Source organism: Suricata suricatta, chromosome 12 (genome assembly GCF_006229205.1).
Source record: "Suricata suricatta isolate VVHF042 chromosome 12, meerkat_22Aug2017_6uvM2_HiC, whole genome shotgun sequence".
Taxonomy (NCBI): domain Eukaryota; kingdom Metazoa; phylum Chordata; class Mammalia; order Carnivora; family Herpestidae; genus Suricata; species Suricata suricatta.
The window spans coordinates 30084588-30106381 of record NC_043711.1 but is presented as its reverse complement, the minus strand read 5'-3'; the positions used below and the strand labels follow the sequence as shown (position 1 = coordinate 30106381).

The following is a 21794-nucleotide window of genomic DNA, read 5'->3' as shown; positions in this document are numbered from 1 at the left end:
GATTGTGGTAATGATTTCACAATGTATTAAATATTAAATCATCACATTGTATACTTAAAAATCACTTATACAACCTAAATATATAGAATTTTTATTGGTATTCATACTTTAATAAGCTGAAAAAATATTGACTGAAAGGCTTAGAATCAGAAGTCTGCCAAATGCTTGAGCATTCTTGTATTACAATGAGTGGTTGTTGTCACCCCCAGGAATTGACTGGTCTTTCTTAGGACATACTGTTCATTCTTTTTCCAGGACAAACCCTAAGATGGTCAGGGAACTGCAAGGTTGTTCCTAAGACTGAATGGTTAAGATACAGGGAACATAAAATCATTCTTTTGGTCACACAAATATACTGTCATAAACAACTAGACTTTGGGGAAGGGGGGGAGAGGTGAGAACTTGATCTTAACTGAATCTCAACAGAGGATGCTCTATTTAGAAGTAAAAGATAATATTCCATAGGATATATACTAGTGTCCAGAAATTTCAAATTTTCAGAATGTTTCTTAAGCATTCACTCTGTTCTGTATTCTCTACTAGATGCTGGGAATACAGTAATAAATAAGCAAGACCCAGCCCCTGACTTCACAGTAGTGCAATCAAATGTTCTAGAACACTAGTTCTCAGGTCACACAATCTTCTTAGCACCTGCTCAGGAAAGGAGCAACTTAAGTAGGCATTAGGTAATTGGATTTCATATCCAGCACTGATTGCTCTCGAATGATATGATGCTTTGAAGAAGGCATTTTACCTGAGTGATACAATAAAATCATTAGATATTAAATCAGAATTTCCAAAATATCAAGCATTTATATAGAGTTGTTGTCACATCTATACTCCACTGTACTATATGTTTTTTATTCTTTACATTGTTTCATGTTTTCATTTTGGTAAATTTATTTTTCAGAGGAAATCTTGTATCACTACCATAATTAAAAACTGGCATCTTTTTAAATTTTTTTTTAACATTTACTCATTCTTGAGAGACAGAGTGTGAGTGAGGGAGGGGCAGAGAGAGAGAGGGACACACAGAATCCAAAGCAGGCTCCAGGCTCTGAGCTGTCAGCACAGAACACGACGCGGGGCTCAAACCATGAACCATGAGATCATGACCTGAGCTGAAGCTGGGCACTTAACTGACTGAGCCACCCAGGTGCCCCAAAGACTGGCATCTTAATGACATAAATGGAAATCCAGTAAAAAATAAACATCTGACTAAATAAGGTTTAGCACAATCTTATTGCCAGTTATCTACTACACAATCACAGGGGAGACAGATATGAAGCCAAGATGTGCTTCTTGACATCAGTGTAGGGAGGGGTGCTGTCACTTCACACGGCCATTTCGTTAGTGTTGCTTGTGGCCTTTCATTCCACAGCTCATGCTGTTCCACGGGAGGTGGATCGACTTATGTGCTTGCTAAGTGTGGGAAAGATAGAGAACAATCTTGGCGGAGATCCACTCTTTTCTCTGGGGAGCTAGGAAGTCTCGTGCTAAGCTGTGTTCCCCAGTTCAACTTGGCTTCCATGTGCTACTCGTTACTATTATTATCAATTTGTTCAGAATGTGGTTGGATAAGGTGTGCTATTCTATATGACTGGAAGAAACTTGAATGTGAATGCCTTCAGAGATAGATGATGGGAAATTATATAATTAATAAGCAAGGTCAATCATTTCTTAACTCCCTGATAAATCTTTACCTCCCTAAAAGTGGGATGTCCAGATGTTTAGCATCTCCTGGGGTGAAGTTCACAGTGCCATCTATGAAATAATGCTTCTGGAGAATCAAACGTGAAGCTAACTAAGATTCTAGTTCTAATTAGCAATTGATGGAAATATAGGAAATGGAATAACCTATTGAGTGATATATAAAAATGCAATCAGCAATCCAGAATGTTGGAAATTCTTTAAAACAAATAAAAAATGAAAACCATCCTCTTTTCAATGAATAAATGGCAGGAAAAGGGGAAGAGGTGAAAAAGTAAAATCCAGCCCGGGAGGAAGATGGAGTAGAAATAGTTTTCATTATTCCTCCTACTTAGTACAGCGACAAGCCCTAGAAATTATATATAAAGCAAACAAAAGAAGACTCTTGAAAGGAGAAAAGAGAAAGGCAGACTGGTTAGAGACATTGGAACTGCAGGAACAACACGGAGGTGAGTTCCTGGAGTTTTCTTTTTTCGGTTTCTTACTTGTATATTCTGAACATGTTTATGGCGAGAACCTTATAAAACAAGAGGGGTCCTGCCAGTGACACAAATGCCCCTGGGAAAGCTCAGCTGATGAGGGACAGTCTGAGCTGCCCTCATACCTCCCCGGGCAACCTCGTCCCCCTCAGTGGAGCCAAGCCCATGTCTTCTCAGAAGTCTCTGTGGCCCCTCTTCCCTATGACGCATGGGACTGTTTGCCTGGCTGGTCACTCTGCCCTCAGCTCCCACCCCTCTCCTAGCTAGCCCTTCTAATGTCACCTCCCACCCTTCCCCCTTCCGCGGTTGCCTTCTCGGCTGCTCCTCAGACACACCCACACACGCCCACCACAGAGCCTTTGCACTAGCTGTTCCGCCCCCCAAAATTGCTTTCCCCTTACCTACCCTCCACCTCAGCTGTTCACCTTCCCTCATTTGCTGTTCACTACAGTGCATAACTCTGTGACGCGATCTCTATAGGTTTCTCTTTTGCCTCATATATCACAGACAGGGAGATGAAGAAACCAGCAGCCGGAAAACACCAACAAATCCCAACAAAAGCCCACTCTCTCTAGACAAAGGAGCAGGAAAAGAGCAGTCTCATAGCATGATGCCCCATATGTGTTTTAGCTGGCTTCCTTGGAAAATGCTTTGGCAGGAAAGTGGGAAGGGGTGCTGCCTCATTCCTGCGACGAGGGAGTCTGGTTCCCCACCTGACCTCCACTGACCCCCAAGTAGCCGGAGGGACACTTGGTAGCGTTGGTGGCAGTATTTGTGGGAGTGGGAATTCCAGCTGCCCTCTAGGTTGCGGTGCTAGCACCCTGGCTTGGAGGAGGAGGAATGCCTTGTTACTGCTCTGTCCACTGCTGCCACCGGAGTGGGGATGAGCTCATCACCACCAGGCGGTGCTAGAAGTCCCGACTCTCCTAGCTTCTCCAGCAGGAGGTGTGGTGACTCAGGACAGCTTGGGTGAAAATGGAAGTCATGGCTCCTCAGGCAGTCTTCTCCGACTCTGCAGCTAGGGGTGGGGCTCTGTTACTGCCCATCAAGCATGAAAGTCGGGGAGCCCATTCAGTAATCGCAGGTGGGAAGGCGGGTACAGCAGGTAGTTAGGATTCTTCATTACAGCCCGGTAAATTTGGAAGTCCAGGCTTCCCACTCGACCTTTGCCAGTGGGAGTGGACCTGGGGGCCACAGCTCTCTTCAGTGGTATTCAAGGGTATGAAGTAGCTATTGTCCAAAAGCCTTTTATCTTGCTAGACTGAACAGAGCCTCAAGGACTTGTGGAGCTATAACAAAAGATCGAACATTCATATCATTAGAGTCACAAAAGGAGAAGAGAGTTGAAAATATACATGAAAAAAAACTATAGCTGAAAATCTCCCAAATTTAGCAAAAGACCTAAGCCTGGGTGATCAGTATTTGGAGGTTTGTTCCTCACTTCTCTCTTTTGTGTTTGCCAAGTTCCATAATATAGGGTATTAAAGATAGAATTTGAAAGTGATTATCTTTTTCTTCTATGTAATGCGACTTAACGCAATGACTTTAAACAACTTAAAAACATCATGAAAGACTGTAGTACATAAACTATAAGCATCCACCCAATTACAACAGTAACATTCTAAAGCTCTTTAATTCACATACAAAAATATCTATGGTGTTACCCTTTATTGAAAATATTCCACTGTATTGTACAATTTTTCTCTTCAAAATGTTTGATTTTAAGCTCTTATAGTAAATGCAATACAGATGCATAGATCGGCTCTAACGAATCATAATTTGAACTTCTTATTCTTTACTTGCTGAACCGGTACTAATGAGACTTCTTAGCGACGTTCACCTGTGCGGTATTTTGCGTCCATGTATTCTGCCAGTCCAGGTTTCTTATGTTCCTCTAATTTCTGTTATATTTGCTTGATTAAAGATCCAACGTGGCAGTAGGAGGAGAACACACACAACACAGAACCATCTCTATAATAACTCTACAGCGCTCTGCTAAGTTTAAAAGCATGTAATTAATGTTTTTGCTTAATAACATAGATTCCAATTTTCTGCATTGTGTCTTTGTGAAGCCGGGGTTTTTTTTTTTAAAGCATCTAAAATATATCTTACTTGGTTGGCTTCTTCCTTACTGTTTGACTTTAAAAAATGTTTTTTCACCTTTTATAGTACACTAAAACAGAGACTTTAACTCAAAGTACATGATTTCATTAAAGATGATAGGTTGGCATGACTTTACTGAAATTTGCTATTGTCCTGAAGCTATTTTATTGTTCCTTTCCAGGCTGTCAGTTTCACTTAAACCTGATAATTATACTTATAAAATAAGACTTCTTTTCTTACCTGAAAGAGACTTCAAAAATAAGAGCAAGTTGCCTTTTAAACCTAGCATTGTAAATTGTGTCTGTTTAAGTCTCCTGGCTAAAAAGCTGGTTTAAAAAAAAAAGGGTCATGGGGCGCCTGGGTGGCTCAGTCAGTTGAGCGTCTGACTCTGGCTCAGGTCATGATCTCACAATTTGTGGGTTCAAGCCCCACATCGGGTTCTGTACTGACAGCTAGCTTGGAGCCTGTTTCAGATTCTGCGTCTCTTTCTCTCTCTGCCTTTCCCCCGTTCATGTTGTCTCTCTCAAAAATAAATAAATGTTTAAAAAAAAAGGTCACATCTTTTGACATATTTCAATATAAAACATCTTTCTAGTGCTTTTAAGTAAATTGGAGATTTGTCTTGTGCTTCCTATTAAAGAGATGTTTAATTTCTTTAACAGCTGTATTTTATAAATGCTATATCAATGACATACAATCAGAATCCATCAGCTCTATCAACATATTTTAGTCTTGGTTTTTCTTTTAACCTTTTTGTGGACAATGTAAAAATGAACTATCACCTCAACTTATACTTAGCTAAGTCAGTTTTACTTGGTTCAGGAAACAAAGATACAGACAGGAATTAGTCTAAGGCATGACTTTGTGAAAAACACTGTAATGAGAATATACGAGTGTTTTGATGCCTCTTCATTTAACTATTTGTTATGCACCACAATCTGTGTTATGCACTAAGAATATAATAGCAAATTAGACAAGTGTGGTCTTTTCCTGGAGAAGAGAGTCAACAAACAAGTAAAGAAAGAAATAATTTCAGGCAATAACTAGTTGCATAAATCAAACAAGAGAGGTAATAAAAAGACAAGGTGATGTATGGAGCTACTTTGGATTAGATGATCAAGAAAGATCATTCTTATAAGTTAGCACCTGAGCAAAGCCGGGAGGAGGAAGAAGACTTGATGGATCATGTGAGGATCTGGGGCAAGAGGGGAGTGGCAGGCAGGACACCATTTTGGGCTGAGAATTCAGTGCAAAGGCACTGGGTTAGGAAGTTTTGCTCCTTTACAAAGAACAGAAAGCAGCTCAGGGTAGTGGGAGAATGGCTACTAAGGAAGAGAGAGTTCTGTAATGAGGTAGAGAGGCAGCTCTGTGGCCACATCATGTAGGACTTTGTATTTTATCCTAAGGAGAAACCATTAGAGGTTTCACAGGGGAGTGATATGAGCTTATTGAAATTGCAACAAGACTGTTCTTGCAGCTATATGATATACAAAATGGATTTTAGCAGGGAAAGACCAGAAAAGGTTCAAGTTAGAAGACTATTATAAGAGCCCTCTTGACAGACAGTGATGGCTCCCACTAGAAAATGGATAGGGAAGCAGCAAAGGGGATGAATTTGAGATGTGTCCAAAAGGTGCTATTGACAGTACTTGCTGATGAATTTGATGAAAAGGGAGAAAAGAGGAGAGAAACCAAGGTGACCTCTAGATTTGGGGTTTGTTTAGTTGGGTAGCTGGTTGGTTGTTATTTACTGACAGGAGAAGAAGAACAGAGGAGCAGGTGTTAAAGTAGACATCAACAGTTCCTTTTTGGACATGTTTAGTTGTTGTTTTAATGTTTATTTATTTTTGAGAGAGAACGTGCAAGCAGAGGAGGGGAAGAAAGAGAAGAAGACACAGAATCTGAAGCAGTCTCCAGGCACTGAGCTGTCAGCACAGAGTCCCGTGCAGGGCTCAAACACACAAACCGTGAAATCATGACCTGAGCCAAATTCAGGCACTTAACGGACCGAGCCACCCAGGTGCCCCTCTTTTGGAAATGTAAATTTCCGGATGCCTTTAGACACCCAACTGGATATATCTAATGGATCACTGCATACTCAAGTCTGGAATTTAAAGGGAAAGTCAGGGTTGGAGATAGGAATTTTGGACACCCTGGCATCTAGTTAATATTTTTTAAAGTAGAAATAAGTGAAATCATTAAACTGGCATTAAGTATCATTTTAGGGAGCCTCTGCAGAATAGAATTTAACTATAAACCTGAGGCCTCAGCAAAAACTGATGGTAGGTTCTTCCATTTTCACCACTATACTCAAAATAAGTGTAACTGGAAACTGAAGGATTTGAAGACTTGGTGTCTAAAAGTGCTTTAATCATACAATCAAAATGGGATCATTTAAATTCTAATTCAACATTGGGTCTTGGAGGATCTTTCTGAGCTTCTGAATGCACTATGTATATACAGGATTCTTTGTAATTCAACATTCTAAATCTTTACAGGGTTCTCACTCATTAAGTCAAACCTCAACATGATAACCTAGAATATAAAATTCCTCCCTCCTTTCCCCAATGGGCCTGAATAATATCTAAACAATATCCAAATTGCTGAAGAACAGAAGATATACTTATTCTGAACCCCACTCCCCACAAAATTCTAAGAGAGCCATCCTGAGGTTTTGCCTCTAGCCTAGAAACTTCCAGCTATGCCCACATAATAATATACAAAAGGCCATGTGGTATTGGTCCACTTGAAACATCACAGTGTAAAATGGCTATAGTTAAGTTCCAGTATAATTTATTGAATGAGCAAAATTTTTCTTTTCAGACCTCTAAGAAGAGATTATGAAGTTCTATTAAAAGAATCTATTATCCAATAGATTCTTTATTGGCACACTACACAGCTTGTCAATATGTTTTGTTTTGTTTTGTTTTAAACTCACCTAAAAAAACAACAAAAGGATTAAAGAAATCCCAGACAGAGACAGAGTTGATCCTTTTGGAACACTCCCAAGGGCCTAGTTAGTTCTAAAGAAATCTCACTAAGCTTTTTAAAATATCATTATCTTGGGCTAGATTTGGGGAACGCTCCTCCCATGGGGGAGAGAACTCAGAGGATGAAAGAGGATTAATATATCCATTTCAGGTGGACATCTACAAATGTATCCCCTCCCTCACCCATCTCCTCCATCCATCTACTCACTTGTTGACTATTTAGCAAAATAATTTATTTCAAAAATCAGAAAGAATGTGGCTAATTCACAAGATGGAGCCACACAGACTGCTTTTAAATTTTATTGTCTGTTTTAGACAGTAAGATTCAAATGAGCTAACTTGAAAAGCTCTATCCACAAATGGTCATGGGGCAAGAGGAGGACTTGAATGCTCTCTGGGTTTCTCAATTTTTAAATTTCATAGACGAAGAAGGGAATTCTTAGTCTTCACCAGCCCAAATCAATCTTAGAATTCCATACAGTGATAAAGAAGTAAGAATGGAGACTAAAAATGCTTTAAAATGGAGCACCTACATGGCTCAGTTGGTTAGCATTGGACTCCTGATTTCAGCTCAGGTCATGATCCCAGGGTTATGAGATCGAGCCCTGCATTGGGCTCTGTGCTGGGCGTGGTGCTTGCTTGAAATTCTCTCCCTCTCCCCCATTGTCCCTCCCCCCTGCTTGAGCTTTCTCAGTGTAAAATAAAAAAATAAAAATAATGAAAATGCTTTAAAACAACAAGTAAAATAGAGTGTTAGATGATCAGAGACTATCCCCACCACTACCAAATTACTATGACATGGCAGGCCTTGAGAGCAACATCTCCTCTCTCCTCCACCTTTGCACTAGTAGGTAGTGATTTATTAAAAACAACAACAAAAAGGCAGCAGAATGGAAAAAGAGATTAGATTTCACAGAGCCTGATCACCAGGTTCCAAATTTCAACAGACTGGATCGGTGGATTCAGGGGGGAAAGGCAAATATTAAAATATTTCAAGAGAAGTAGAAGATAAAGAAATATCCCATAGGATAGGTTATTTGGCAATCAACACTTAATTGTTTTAATTTCTCAACTGATTTTGTATTGTCTTGCATGTACATATTCTCTGTGGTCTGTTTCCTCTATACTGGCTATCCTTCCTCCCATGCTTATCCTACCTCCTACCTGGAAGACTGCCTTAGTTGGCTCTGGTCACCATAACAAAACACCCCAGACTGGGGATTTAAAAACCAGAGGTTTGCTTTCTCACAATTCTGGAGCCTGAGCGCCTAGAATCAAGGGGTTGGCAAGTTTGGTTTCCCGAGGCCTCTGTCCTTGGTTTGCAGATGACCATCTTGTTGCTTCCTCATCACCGATGAATATGAACCCTGGTATCTCCTTCTCTTCTTATAAAGACACCATTCATATTAGATTTGGTCCCCATCCTAATGGCTCATTTGAATTTAACCACCTGTTTAAAGGTCTTATTTCCAAACATGGTTACATTATGAGTTACTGGGAATTAGGATATCCATATGTTAATTTGCGGGGGGTGAGAGGGGTGCTTGGGAGGGGACATACAACTTGGCCCATAACACAAACCATAAGCATGGATGATTTATTTTTCCTAATTTAAAAATATTTTTAATGTGTATTTATTTTTGAAAGAAAGAGAGGGAGACACAGAATTTGAAACAGGCTCCAGTCTCTGAGCTGTCAGCACAGAACCTGACATGGGGCTTGAACCCACAAACTGTGAGATCATGATCTGAGCTGAAATCAGATGCTTAGCTGACTCAGCCACCCAAGTAGTATTCCTAATCTTGAAAAAAACAGCATCTTCATCTAAGACTTCCTACTCAACTCTCAGAAACTCCCTTGCTCAGGTCAGGTTTGAACATCTATCAAGTGGCCTCATTTTCTCATCTGCAACCACGCTATCAAGTCTTTGCAGTCTGACTGGAAGCAACAGCTTATAAATAAAATAGCTCCAAAACTGTTTATAAGCTCCTTCGACCAAATTCAAAGACCATTTCCACATTCTCCTTCCCCTGGTTCAGTATGTGGCACTGGATACCATTACTGCTGCCTCCTCTTGGAAATGAATTCCTTCCTTGGGGATATGACTTGACACTCTAAAAGATTTCTTGTTATTCCTTCCAGGTTCTCCCTTCTATCTTTGCTCCTGTCGCTGAGGTCCGGTCTCATTCTTCCAATCTGCTCTGTTCTCACTTTCCTTGAAAAAAGTGTGCCCTTTCAACTGACTGAGCCATCACTTCCAACACAGAGACGAAACCGCCTTCCCTGAACCGCCTCAGAACTCGGGTCTCTTACATTCAACTGTAGTCTCTTCATTTGCAACTTTTTTTCAGCCCATACTCAGCATATCCAAATTATTTTACCTCTTTCTTTAAACCAGTGCGCTTCCCAGCACCCTCTTTGCTTTTCTGTGGGACACTCCTCAGGCCTGATGTTCTTGTTCTCTCTGGTCATTTATCCTTGCAGTCAAAACCAACATTTCGTTTCTTTTTTTTCTTTATCTTCCACTTCCCCTCACCCATTTTACTTCATTGCCTCTTTCACAATGATCAGTTTGTTCTCTTAATTTATAGGTCTGTTTCTGCTTTTTGTCTTTACTTTATAGATTCATTTCTTTTGTTGTGTAGATTCCACATATAAGTGAAGTCATATAGTATCTTTCTCTGTCTGACTTATTTCACTTAACTTGCACCCTCCAGGTGCATCCATGTTGTCACAAACAGCAAGAGCTTTTTTTTTATGGTTGAGTAATATTACACACACACACACACACACACACACACACACACACACACACACCTCGCATCTTCTTTATCCATTCATCTATCAGTGAACACTTGGATTGTTTCCACCTCTTGGCTATTGTAAATAATGCTGCAATAAACCTAGGAGTGCATATATCTTTTTGAATTAGTGTTTTTGCTTTCTTTGGGAAATAATAGTGGAATTATTGAATCATTTCTATTTTTTAATTTTTTGAGGAACTTCCATACTGGTTTCCACAGTGGCACCAGTTTATATTCTGACCAAGAATGCACAAGGGCTCCTTTTTCTCCAAACACTAATATTTTGTAGCCTCTTACTTCAATCTTCCCACACTTGGATTGATGTGATAACCTCCAAACCGACCCCTCTCTCTAATCTCCACCACTCTAGATCCTTACCACTCAGTCTTCCAGAATATCATTGTAACACACTAACCTTTGATCTTTACCAGTGTGTTCTCTGTCACTCCCTGCAGAAGTTTTTCAGTGAGTGTACTGACCCTCTGAAAACTAAAATCCAAGCTATGGAGTTGGGAAGGCTGGAAGAAAATTACAGATCAGAATTCCTGATTTGTTACTTCAATGGTTTGTGTCCCCAAGCAAATCATTCACCCTCTCTGGGCCTGTTTCTTAACTGAATAATTAGGTAACTAGCTCACAGGGCTGTTATGAAGGACACTGGCACACCCTCACTCCTGCCACTACCACTGTGATTACTGCTTGGTATTCATTTACTCCTCACTCTACATACTAGCTGTATGACCTTGGATAATTTTCTTAACCACTCTATAGCTCAGGTGTTTTTAATTTTCAAATTGGGTGTTGTAAGAAGTGACTGTCATCATGCATACACATTACAGTACCTGGCACTGAGTGAGCTCTCAATAATGGTACTATAACTTACTCTGCATCACTCACTGTAACTCCTGGATAGAGACTGTAAACTAAGTGTGTTACAAGTGTATCCATCTCCTATTTTCTAACCTAGACTGATGAGCTGCCAGCAAAAAGGAACTGTATCTTCTATTTACTCTGTTTTCCCAACAGGGTCAAATAGCGTAGAGAAACACAACAAACCCTTCCTCAGTGAGTGACAATGAATGACTTACCAGGTAACACTGTTATCTATAAAAGCACCCACTCTTTATTTGAGACTGTGATCCAGAATGCTCCTGAGGGAGACTATGGTTTTTGGTTTATATCATACTCTGCCTTTTTTCTTTCATAGCAGAGTGAAGTTACTCTCTTCTAGCCCTATTTATTATAGTAACCGAAAGTGTCTAAATTTATCTAAAAACACAAATATTCCTCTTCTTGACACCCCCCATAAAATTAGCATTTTAGAAGAGAAAGAAACCTTTAAGGGGAAAACCCTTCAATTTTATCCCAAGAAGATCTTTAAATTAAAAGACTTAAACTCTTTGATTTCAATACATAATCAGAGATTATATGTGGGTTAATGAGTATCAGAAGTAAAGATAAAGATTCTGCCTCTTTTACAGAAAATAAAAGGGATTCAGCATAATTCAGTCCTCCAGATCTTTTACTGATATAATTACTAAATGCAAATATTTATGAAGTGTACAGACAACATCCAATGTCATTTAAAATAGCAAAGAGCTATTGCTGCAACAAAGGAAATTGGGAAATAGAACATCAAGAGTATCTCACGGATGCTTTGCTCACCCTGTTTATGTGGAAAACAATCAGAATATGAGGTATAACCCTATTAATAGACTCATCACTCTGAAGTGGTGCCAAGGGTCAAAATGTTTGCATTGCTTCTTAGCTGAATAGAAAATGTAGTGAAAGAACATTTTTGTCTATCCATACAACACACACACACATACAATAAAGAGAGATACACACAAAATAAAGATATCTATCCATCCATATAGATACATATATGTCTGCTTTGAAGAAACACAGCCCCTTTTTGCCCATTGTAACAATTTTTCCTCAAATTAATGAAAGAGGCACCATATATGTTTCATTCCTCTTTTAGCATTTTTTGAGGAAATACACCGGGTTGACACTTTTGACAACAGATTGTACGCTGACTAACTTTTCAGTAATTCTTCAACTTTAGTTCCCCATTTACATTTTAACCAACCAAATTTAAAATGGAAGGCCCCCCCATGTGGACACCTAAAATGTAAAACAGACAATAGCACAGCTGCCATGGTCAGAGCTTCCTCTGGGGGGAAGTGCTGAGCTCCATGCACTCCCTCCGAGACCTAAGCCCTCCCCCTGCCAGCCAGGAAGACACTCTGTGGAGCCCCTGTGATCCACAGAACCCTGTTTGAATACCTTTGGACTAGATGGCTGTAGATGGTTCCAATCTCTAAATTCTATTTTTCAGCACCATTCTGGTTGTTCAACACAGTGTTCAAAGACATGGTGTCATTTGTTGGAATCTGTGAGGGGAATTATGAATTATACTTTTGAACTCTCAACCTTTCACCAATATCCTGTGCTTCAGCTGACATCAGCTGTGTTGCAAACCACAGCCCTCTGCTGGCGTATGTTTATTTTGCAGTCAGCTCACTTCTAAATACTTTCTATACTTATTAATCTTAAACTATCACTCCCTCTACATATACTTGTGCAGGCAGCTCTCCGAACCCCTGATGTAAAGCTTTTCATTTATCCTTGGTTTTTAAAATGTCATTTCACTAAGACTGGCCTCTATTTCAGTTTTTTCAGTCACTTGGGATCATAACTCAGTCACCTAATATATTAATTCATCTTCCAACTAATGTCATTTACAAGTCTGATGAAGGTAACTTCTTTAAAGTAGAGCATCCCAGGTGCCATCTCATCCTACTGAATCATAATCTTCAATGGCAGGTCCAAGCAGTTCTGGCTTCCCACACACCCGCAGCTGACTTGGATGTGTGGGAACCACTACATGAGGTCTTAATACAAGTCATCTGTAGCAGTGAATGAGTCAGAACCAAGGACAGAGATCACTGACCTATGATTATTAATCCATAATTTATTATTTAACAGTTCAACCAATTAAGAATTCACTGACTCTGTCCTCTTCTAAATTCTTTTTTTTTAAGTTTATTTTATTTTGAGAGACAAAGGTGGGGGGAGGGACAGAGGGTGAGGAAGAGAGAATCCCAAGCAGGCTCTACACTGTCAGCAGAGAGCATGATGTGGGCCTAGAACACACAAACCATGAGATCATAACCTCAGCCAAAGTTAGTTGCTTAATGGACTGAGCCACCCAGGTGCCCTAAGTTACCTTATCCAAACTGAAAACAAGAATTTCTTTTTTTTTTAATTTAACTTTTTAATTGTCAAGTTAGCCAACACACAGTGTTTATGGTGTGCTCTTGGCTTTGGGAGTAGATTCCCATGATTCATCACTTACATACAACACCCAGTGGTCATCCCAACAAGTGCCCTCCTCAATGCCCACCACCCATTTTCCCCTCTCCCCTAGCCCCTGTCAACCCTCAGTTTGTTCTCTATATTTAAGTCTTTTATGGTCTGCCTCCCTCTCTGTTTGAAACTATTTTTCCCCCATCCCTTCTCCCATGGTCTTCTGTTAAGTTTCTCAAATTCCCCATATGAATAAAAACATATGATATCTGTCTTTCCCTGACTTATTTCACTTAGCTTAATATCCCCCAGTTCCATCCATGTTGTTGCAACTGGCAAGATTTCATTCTTTCTCATTGTTAAGTAGCATTACATTGTATATATAAAACACATCTTCTTGATCCATTCATCAGTTGATGGACATTTGGGCTCTTTCCATAATTTGGCTATTGTTGAAAGTGCTACTATAAACATTAGGGTACACCTGCCCCTATGAATCAGCATTCCTGTATCCTTTGGATGAATTCCTAATAGTGATATTTCTGGGTCATAGGGTAATTTTATTTTTAATTTTTTGACGAACCTCCACACTGTTTTCCAGAGTGGCTGCACCAGTTTGCATTCCCACCAACAGTGTAAAAGTGTTCCCATTTCTCTACATCCTCACCAACATCTGCTGTTCCCTAAGTTGTTAATTTTAGCCACTCTGACAGGTGTGAGGTGGTATCTCATTGTGGTTTTGATTTGTATTTCCCTGCTGATGAGTGCTGTTGAGCATCTTTTCATGTGTCTGTTGGCCATCTGGATGTCTTCTTTGGAAAACTGTCTACTCATGTCTTCTGCCTATTTCTTCACTGCATTATGTGTTTTTCAGGTGTTGAGTTTGGTAAGTTCTTTGTAGATTTTGGATACTAACCCTTTATTTGATAGGTCATTTGCAAGTATTTTATCCCATTCTGTGAGTTTTCCTTTTAGTTTTCTTGTTTCCTTTGCCATGCAGAAGCCTTTTATCTTAATGAGGTCTCAATAGTTTGTTTTTGTTTTTATTTCTCTTGCCTTCAGAGACAAGTTGAGTAAGAAGTTGCTTTGGCTGAGGTCAGAGATTGTTGCCTAAAAAAAGAAATCTCTTGAGTGGCTTTCCCAAATCCTAGTTGCATCCAGATTAATCTGCTTATAAGATTTCTTGGGGATCCTGGGTGGCTCAGTAGGTTGGGCATCTGACTTCCGCTCAGGTCATGATTTCATGGTTCATGAGTTCGAGCCCCACATCTGGCTCTGTGCTGACAGTTCAGAGCCTGGAGCCTGTTTCTGATTCAGTGTCTTCCTCTCTCTGCAACCTTCCCCTACTTGTACTCTCTCTCTCTCTCTCTCTCTCTCTCTCTCAAAAATATATAATAAACATTTTAAAAGTTTAAAAATTAAAAAAATATAAGGTTTCTATAACCCTAATTTTTTTAAAAGGCAGTAAAGTCAGTACTTCTAGTGTGCCTTGTTCCTCTTCTACGTGCCCATAGGCCATCTATCTATTGATCATGTGTTCTAGAATTTGGCATTGGAATGACCTTAAGTTCCTGAATCTAGAAGCTGTACTATTTAGTTACCCTCCTCCTTTATAAAACATCACCAATATCTATGCAAATTGAAAAGCTCTCTTAATGCCTTGCACAAAAATGGCAATTCATCCAGAACACAACAAATGGACTAATCTAGATGCCTGTCACTTCACCTTTATGTAGCTTCAGTATCCTTAGCACTGGTGTATTTCACCTTTCTAGATTTGTGGTCACTCTCTGACAGGGGAAATAAAGTGTGGGGAAGCTTTTGCAGATGATAGCTACAATATTATTATTAGCCGGTATTACCCATTAACATTTTCTCATCCATCCAAATCAAAGAATCTGCTCCTTCAGGGATAATAATGGCAATAGTAGTAATAAGATAGAGGCAATAAATTTCCTTTTAATGCTTAATGTTCCTCCTCATTACCATGCATAGTTTTCATACTTGGTGCAGGCAATGAGTCTATAGAAGTCTATAGAGGTGGTTGTAGAAAAGAGTCTGGGCAGAAGGAAATACTATTATGTGATCCTTATAGCATTTTCGTGATTACCTGCTATTCCAGACAGAAAGCCAAACAGTGTCTTACCCAACGCTGCATTCTGACAGTATCTGGCACTGAGTGGGGTTCAATAATACCTAAATGTTAACTAAATAAATGATCATGAATACGACGCAGCTCATCTTGTTTAATCCCTGCAATAGCCTCGTAAATTAGCTCTCATTCTCTTAACCTTACAGATGAGGAAAATGAGGGTCAGAACAGTTAAGAGACTCACTTAAGATCAAGAGTCAGTATAAGAACAGCAGCTTCAGCCACGTGTTTCTGCTGCCAGATTATGAATACACTTCATCTGCCTCTAAACCACAGCATCAAGAGCATCAAGTTTGCTTTGCTGTTCAGTCTCCTCCAACTAGAGACCATGGGGATGTCTCAGAAACTTCTCAGTATTCTCATTCAAAAAATAAACACGTGTCCTGCTTACCTTGAAAGGTGGTTTTAACACTCAAAGGAGAGAATGTGTAGTCAAACATGAGGAATAATTATTATTACTTCTCAAATCTGCCTTAGAATAAGATGCTTTAACATTTCAATGCCAAGGGGCTGATATTTCCTACTGTAACACAGATGTCATGCAAAGGAAATTTGTTAAAATTGAAGACAAGAAATAGATATGGAGAATGATGCCGGTTACTAATAGTTAACATTACTCTGGATGGCACAAAAACTGGAAGTTGTATTTGCCACTTTGCAGATTAGCAGTATTGTGTGAATATTATAGAAATTTCGGTGTCATACTTATTACTATCCAGTCTCCATAGTCAAGAAATCATTTAGAAGATTCTGCTCGTGTTGACAGTTGCTTCCCTTAGTAATCATTCAGATAATGGCTTTGGCTCTCTATGAAATTTTGTCTTATTACTTGTCTAGTAAGAGACTGAAGATTTAGAACAATTTCAGAATCAGGGCACTGAAAGGAACAGATTTCAGAAAGTAGAGTCATTATATGAGCATCCCTGGTTAGAGGCTGAGAAATGTCTGCTCATTATTTGGGTCTCAGCGTGAATGTTCCCTACCTCCTCATGGAAGCCTTCCTTAACCCTCCCACCCCTTTAATGCCCAGAATCTAGTACTTTCTTCCTATAGCATTCATCACAATTGTGATTCCCATCTTTGTGTGCTGATTCAGTGTACGTCCCACCAGACTGTAAGGTCCTTAAAGGTGCAAATAGAAGATGACAGACAGCTACAAGAAGATGACAAGATGGGGGCGCCTGGATGGCTCAGTTGGTTGAACATATGGCTTTAACTCAGGTCATGATCTCATGCTTCATAAGTTCAAGCCCTACACTGGGCTCTGTGCTGACAGCTCAGAGCCTGGAGCCTGATTCAAATTCTGTGTCTCCTGTTCTCTCTGTCCCTCCTCCCCTCACCAAAACTAAAATAAAAACATTGAAAAAAAAAAGATGATGATAAAATGGCTGGAAGAACAGGGTGAAATGAAGTATGTTTACAATAGTCAAGATTGCTAGGGTGTGAAGGGATAGTTTTGTTTTGAATATTAATCTGCCCATTATACCTCCAGGTGGAGATGTCACATCAGAAGAGGGGTAGGGGTCAGGATGTATATTTGAGAATGTGAGGAGAGTAGCCATTACTTCCTAATTCATAAATCTCCAGGGACGCTTGATTCTGATTCTTTCCTCTTCTTTGTATTTTTGTTGAGCCTATAAGCTACCTCATAATCTTCAAATAAGTTCTACATCTTGTATCCCAGAGTAAGTCTCTGTTGCCTGCATTATCTCCATTCCACACAAACAGAAACAAAGTTCAATGCAGTTAAGTAACTTGACTAAATCACAAAGAAAACAAGGGACAGAGCTGGGACTTGAGGCCAAGTGTGTTTGCAAGATACCACCTCTCTAACGTCAGAATATTACACAACTGCTACCTGCCTGGTCTCTTTAGCAAAAAGTCTTCAAAGGCCTGGGGTCATGGGGCACTGTTCAAAGTGACTTCTTCACAGTGGTGAAGAAAAGCAGGAGAGAGGCACAACTTCAAATAGAAAAGGGCATCTCTCTAGGAGAGCCAGCAGTTACCAACCTGAAATTTCAAGAGGCATCTCAAAGCAACAAGGAGTTTACTTTCTCTTCTTCGGGAGCACACTGTTATTTTACACCGACTCTCTGTTGCAAATGTGCAATCAACTCTGCTCTTGGTTCACTTCTCCCAACAGAAGAGCAGATGGGTCGACAAGTAGGGGGAAAGTTATTGTTCCCTGGGCTGGTACAGAAATTTAATTCACAGCCAAATTCTCAGAGGTTAATGCACTCTCATTTGGAGAATCTGAAAAGATTTATCTACATAAAGTAAAAAAATAAATAAATAAGACTCTGTGGATTCCTCTATTGAAGGGCAGGCTCTCATTAGGTTATTACCTGGAAGAAAATGACAGGTGCTTCTCTTGCTCATTCAAGTGTTCCCCAGAGACCAGCACAGTGTCTGGTGCTCAGGAGATGCTTAATTTTGAAGAAAAAGAAGGCTTTTTAAAATACAAACATGGAAAATACTTTAATTTCTTAATAAAAAATAGAAGGCTTTAGAAATTCTAAGTGCTATGAAAAGTTAATAGAAGAACATTAAAAGGAAGAACAAAAGAATATTAACATTAAATAGAAGAACATCACAGGACTTTTAGACTCTTGGGAATGGAGAGGTAAATGGGAAAGTGCTTACGTTTCATGGTTCTAATGTCAAAATGCCATCACCATCCTGACCCAGCCACAAACGAGCTACGCCAGGCTCCAGGGTGCAAATGAAAGTTCCAGGGAGGGTGTAGGAGGTCATCTAAAAGCTGGAGGGATGTTTGGGTCTCAGGCAGCAGGGCACCTCCCCATTGGGCCAGGGGACAGAGAAGGTGTGGGAGCCCAGACAGCAACCAGACGAGGGGTGTTCCCCTACAGGGACAACCAGAGCCAGGATACAGAGTCTGGACTCTGCCAGAGCCAGGAAAGCCAACTCTAATTCCAGAGACGTGAGAAACTAGGACACCAATGTTGAGTATTTGGGCCAAGTCACAAAGATTTGTAATAATAGTTACTACTTGTAGTATTTTTTTTATGTGAAAGGCACTATCCTAAGCATTCTTTCGTATGTTGAATCACAGCAATGTTACAAGAATTCTACGAGGGTAGACATAGTATTCTTACTCTCGTGTTTCAGACAGGGATCTGAGGCCCACCATGGATAAGTCTCTTGCCCACATTCACACTGCTAAGAGAAAGAGGCAAGACTGGGACACAGACTTTTTAGGGCACAGAGCCCGGCCACCTCTGCATTTCAATACCTGCCTCCTCCTCTGCTCACATTGACTGACTTCATTGCTTTGTTTTATTTGCCTCAATCTGTTAGGGAAACTCTTCTTTTTCCATTTCTAAAACTGTTCAGTGGCTTATATCAGGAAAAATATATTTCATATTCAGTATACTTAATTGAATATCTAATATATGCCAGGAACATTCACAGGGGGGCTAGAAAGAGGAGTGACACCATTTGGCTCTCGAAGCTTCATGAGGAGAGGGCAATAATGACAATGACAAATGTACTGCAACCTTTGGGAGCACAGCAAACTGGAGACAGCACTAATCTATTCTTGCAGATTCAGAAGGTGCCACTGCCTACTGACCTTGAACAAGTTACTTAACCTATCTCTCTCAGTTTTATTGCTCTATCTGCAGTGGAGATCATGAGCAAAGGACCCTAATAGAGTTATTCTAAGGATTAAATGAGGTAACATTTATAAAGTGTTTAGCATAGTATCCAACATACAGTATTTTATAAATGCCAAGTTATTGTTGTAGGCCTTGAACAATGTTCCAAAGAGCACCACAGACGTTGGCCAAATAGAGGCACCCGGGTAGTTCAGTCAGTTGAGCATCCAAGTCTTGATTTCAGCTCCAGGTCATGGTCCTAGGGCCATGGATCGAGGTCTGGGTCAGGCTCCGCACTGAGCACGGAGCCTGCCTGGGATTCTCTCACCCTCCCTCTGCCCCTCTCCCCTGCTTGCATTCTCCCTCTCTAAAATAAAAATGAATAAGTAAGTAAATAAATAAGTAAATAGGTAGCCAAATAGACCAGGGTGATTAGCATATCCTGATGTTTGGTGATTCCACTGTCATTTGTTTAAACAAGTTCTAACCAAGCTGCCTCACCAGGCCTGTGCTACCTGCTAGCAGTACAATGAGCACACTAGTCCTTGCTGGGTTCACACAGCTTGCAGACTTCCACAAAAGACAGGCATCGAACAAAAGAGTAGTAAGTATGTAAAGTACTGCAGGGAGAAGGATTTGACATCACCAGACATATGCTACTTCCTGTCCCCTGAGGATAGGGGCTTGGGCTGAGACCAAAGATGAGTAGGAGGGAATGGGGAGTCTCCAGAAGTATTTATTTATTTCTGGCAGGTACAGAAAACCACAGGCAGGACAGCCACATCATACCTGTACTGAAAATTCTAAAGCAGTTATGTGGGTTTTTAACATACTCTGACCATAAAATTACCAACATAGAGACAGCGGTCCGTTTAGACATGGTGGATGAGTCCAAGTTCATGGTGGATGAGTCCAAGTTCACTAGAAGGAGTGCCAGGGGAAGAGCAGAGAGGGGCCCAGGCATGGGAGCCACATCCGCAAAGGTCCTCTACCAGGAAGGGATCTAAGCAAGGACCAGAACACTTGGTTGTGGGAGAGTAGGAGGGGATGGAGGATGAAAAGGAAAGCAGGACTCCACATCAAGGTCATTAAGAATCTCAAGATTTCTGAAAGGAGTAGTTATGTATTCAGGATTTTATTCAAGTGACTAGTATGATCAAAATTGCATTAAATTTTTTTTTAACATTTATTTATGTTTGAAAGACAGGGAGAGACAGATATTGAGCAGGGGAGGGGCAGAAAGAAAGGGACACACAGAATTGGAAGCAGGCTCCAGGCTCTGAGCTGTCAGGTCAGAGCCCAACACAGGGCTCGAACCCATGAACTGTGAGATCATGACCTGAGTCAAAGTCTAACGCTCAACCGACTGAGCCACCCAGGCACCCCAAAATTGCCTTTTTAAGGAATCACTGTAGCTGAGGAGTATAGAAAAGACCAGGAAGCAGGCCAGTGAGGATGTGGGACCATCAGTGGGGAAGCTGTTGCCAATAGCAGCTGTCCTAGCTCTGGAAATCTGAATGATCTGGGGGGTGGGGGCCCAGGGCCTACAGCACATGTTGGTCTTGCTGCAAGTAGTCTTTGAACCAAGCAAACCTTGGGTGAAATCCTAGGATCTACAGTTCTGTGATTTGGGGTAAGTTGGCCTGCATTTGTGAGCTTTACTTTCTTTCCTCCAAAAGGTAAAGTTATACCTACTCCTCCACTTGACTGTGAAGGTCAAGTTAGATAATGGATAGGAAAGCACTCAACACATATTGATGGTGGTTATTATAAATATGCACATCAACAGCTTATGCAGCAGGCTCCATTCTGTCTCAAGATGCTAATGATCATTCCTGCATATTTTCTAGACTGAGGAGATATCTGAAAAAGAATAATAATAAAAGCAAATACCGTGAAGTATTTACGATGTGCCAGGCATCTTTCTAAATACTTAACATACTCTAAAACATTTAATCCTCACAATAACCCTCTGTGTGACGTGCATTATGTGCTCCTAACCTTCCCTCTTCCCTCCAGCCACCCCCTCTGCCATATGACTTTGCAGTTCCCCTGCCCTTTGATTTTGGGTTTGGCCATGTGACTCACCTTGGTCAACAGAACAAGGCAGAAATAATGATGTGCTAATTCCAAGCCTCTGTCTTAATGGGGCCTCGTGTATATCCACTTGCCCTTTTCATGACGCTGCCTTCACCATGGGAAAAGCCTCGTCTGCTATCCTGCTGGCCTCAGGCATGGGGAGCAGATGTGAAGAAGAACCAGCCTTGCCAAATTCACCTTGACCCACCAACTTCAAGTAGACTCTTATTTATACAAGAAATAGCAAATGATCATTGCTTTAAATCTCCGGGGGCCAAGAGCAGCCTGTTAGGCACCATTTTTGTAGCAGTGGCTAACTGATACATTCTATAAGATGGTTATCATTGTTCATGCTTATTTTACAAATAAACTGAAGCAGAGAGCAGTTCAGCAACTTGCCCCAAGTTTTGCAACTAAGTGTCAGAGCTGAGATTTGAACCAAGGCAGTGAGACTTCAGAATCTGTGTTCTTGCCTTTCATACATTAAAAAGCCTCAGAGGAAAGCCACTTCCTGCAGGGGCACATGCACTTCAATGTTCATAGCAGTC

At 40.5% G+C, this 21794-nt stretch overlaps 1 protein-coding gene and 1 long non-coding RNA gene across 2 annotated transcripts in view; both read right to left on the bottom strand.

Moving 5' to 3' along the window:
• The window catches only part of SYNPR (synaptoporin), a 325840-nt gene that overhangs the window by 233223 nt on the left and 70823 nt on the right, over window positions 1–21794 (bottom strand). The gene's annotated exons all lie outside the window — the stretch shown is intronic.
• On the bottom strand, window positions 2944–12476 carry LOC115275106. The gene is made up of 2 exons (XR_003901396.1): window positions 12376–12476; window positions 2944–3478 (listed from the first exon to the last, which is right to left on the bottom strand). It is a non-coding gene; the product is annotated as an uncharacterized LOC115275106 (long non-coding RNA).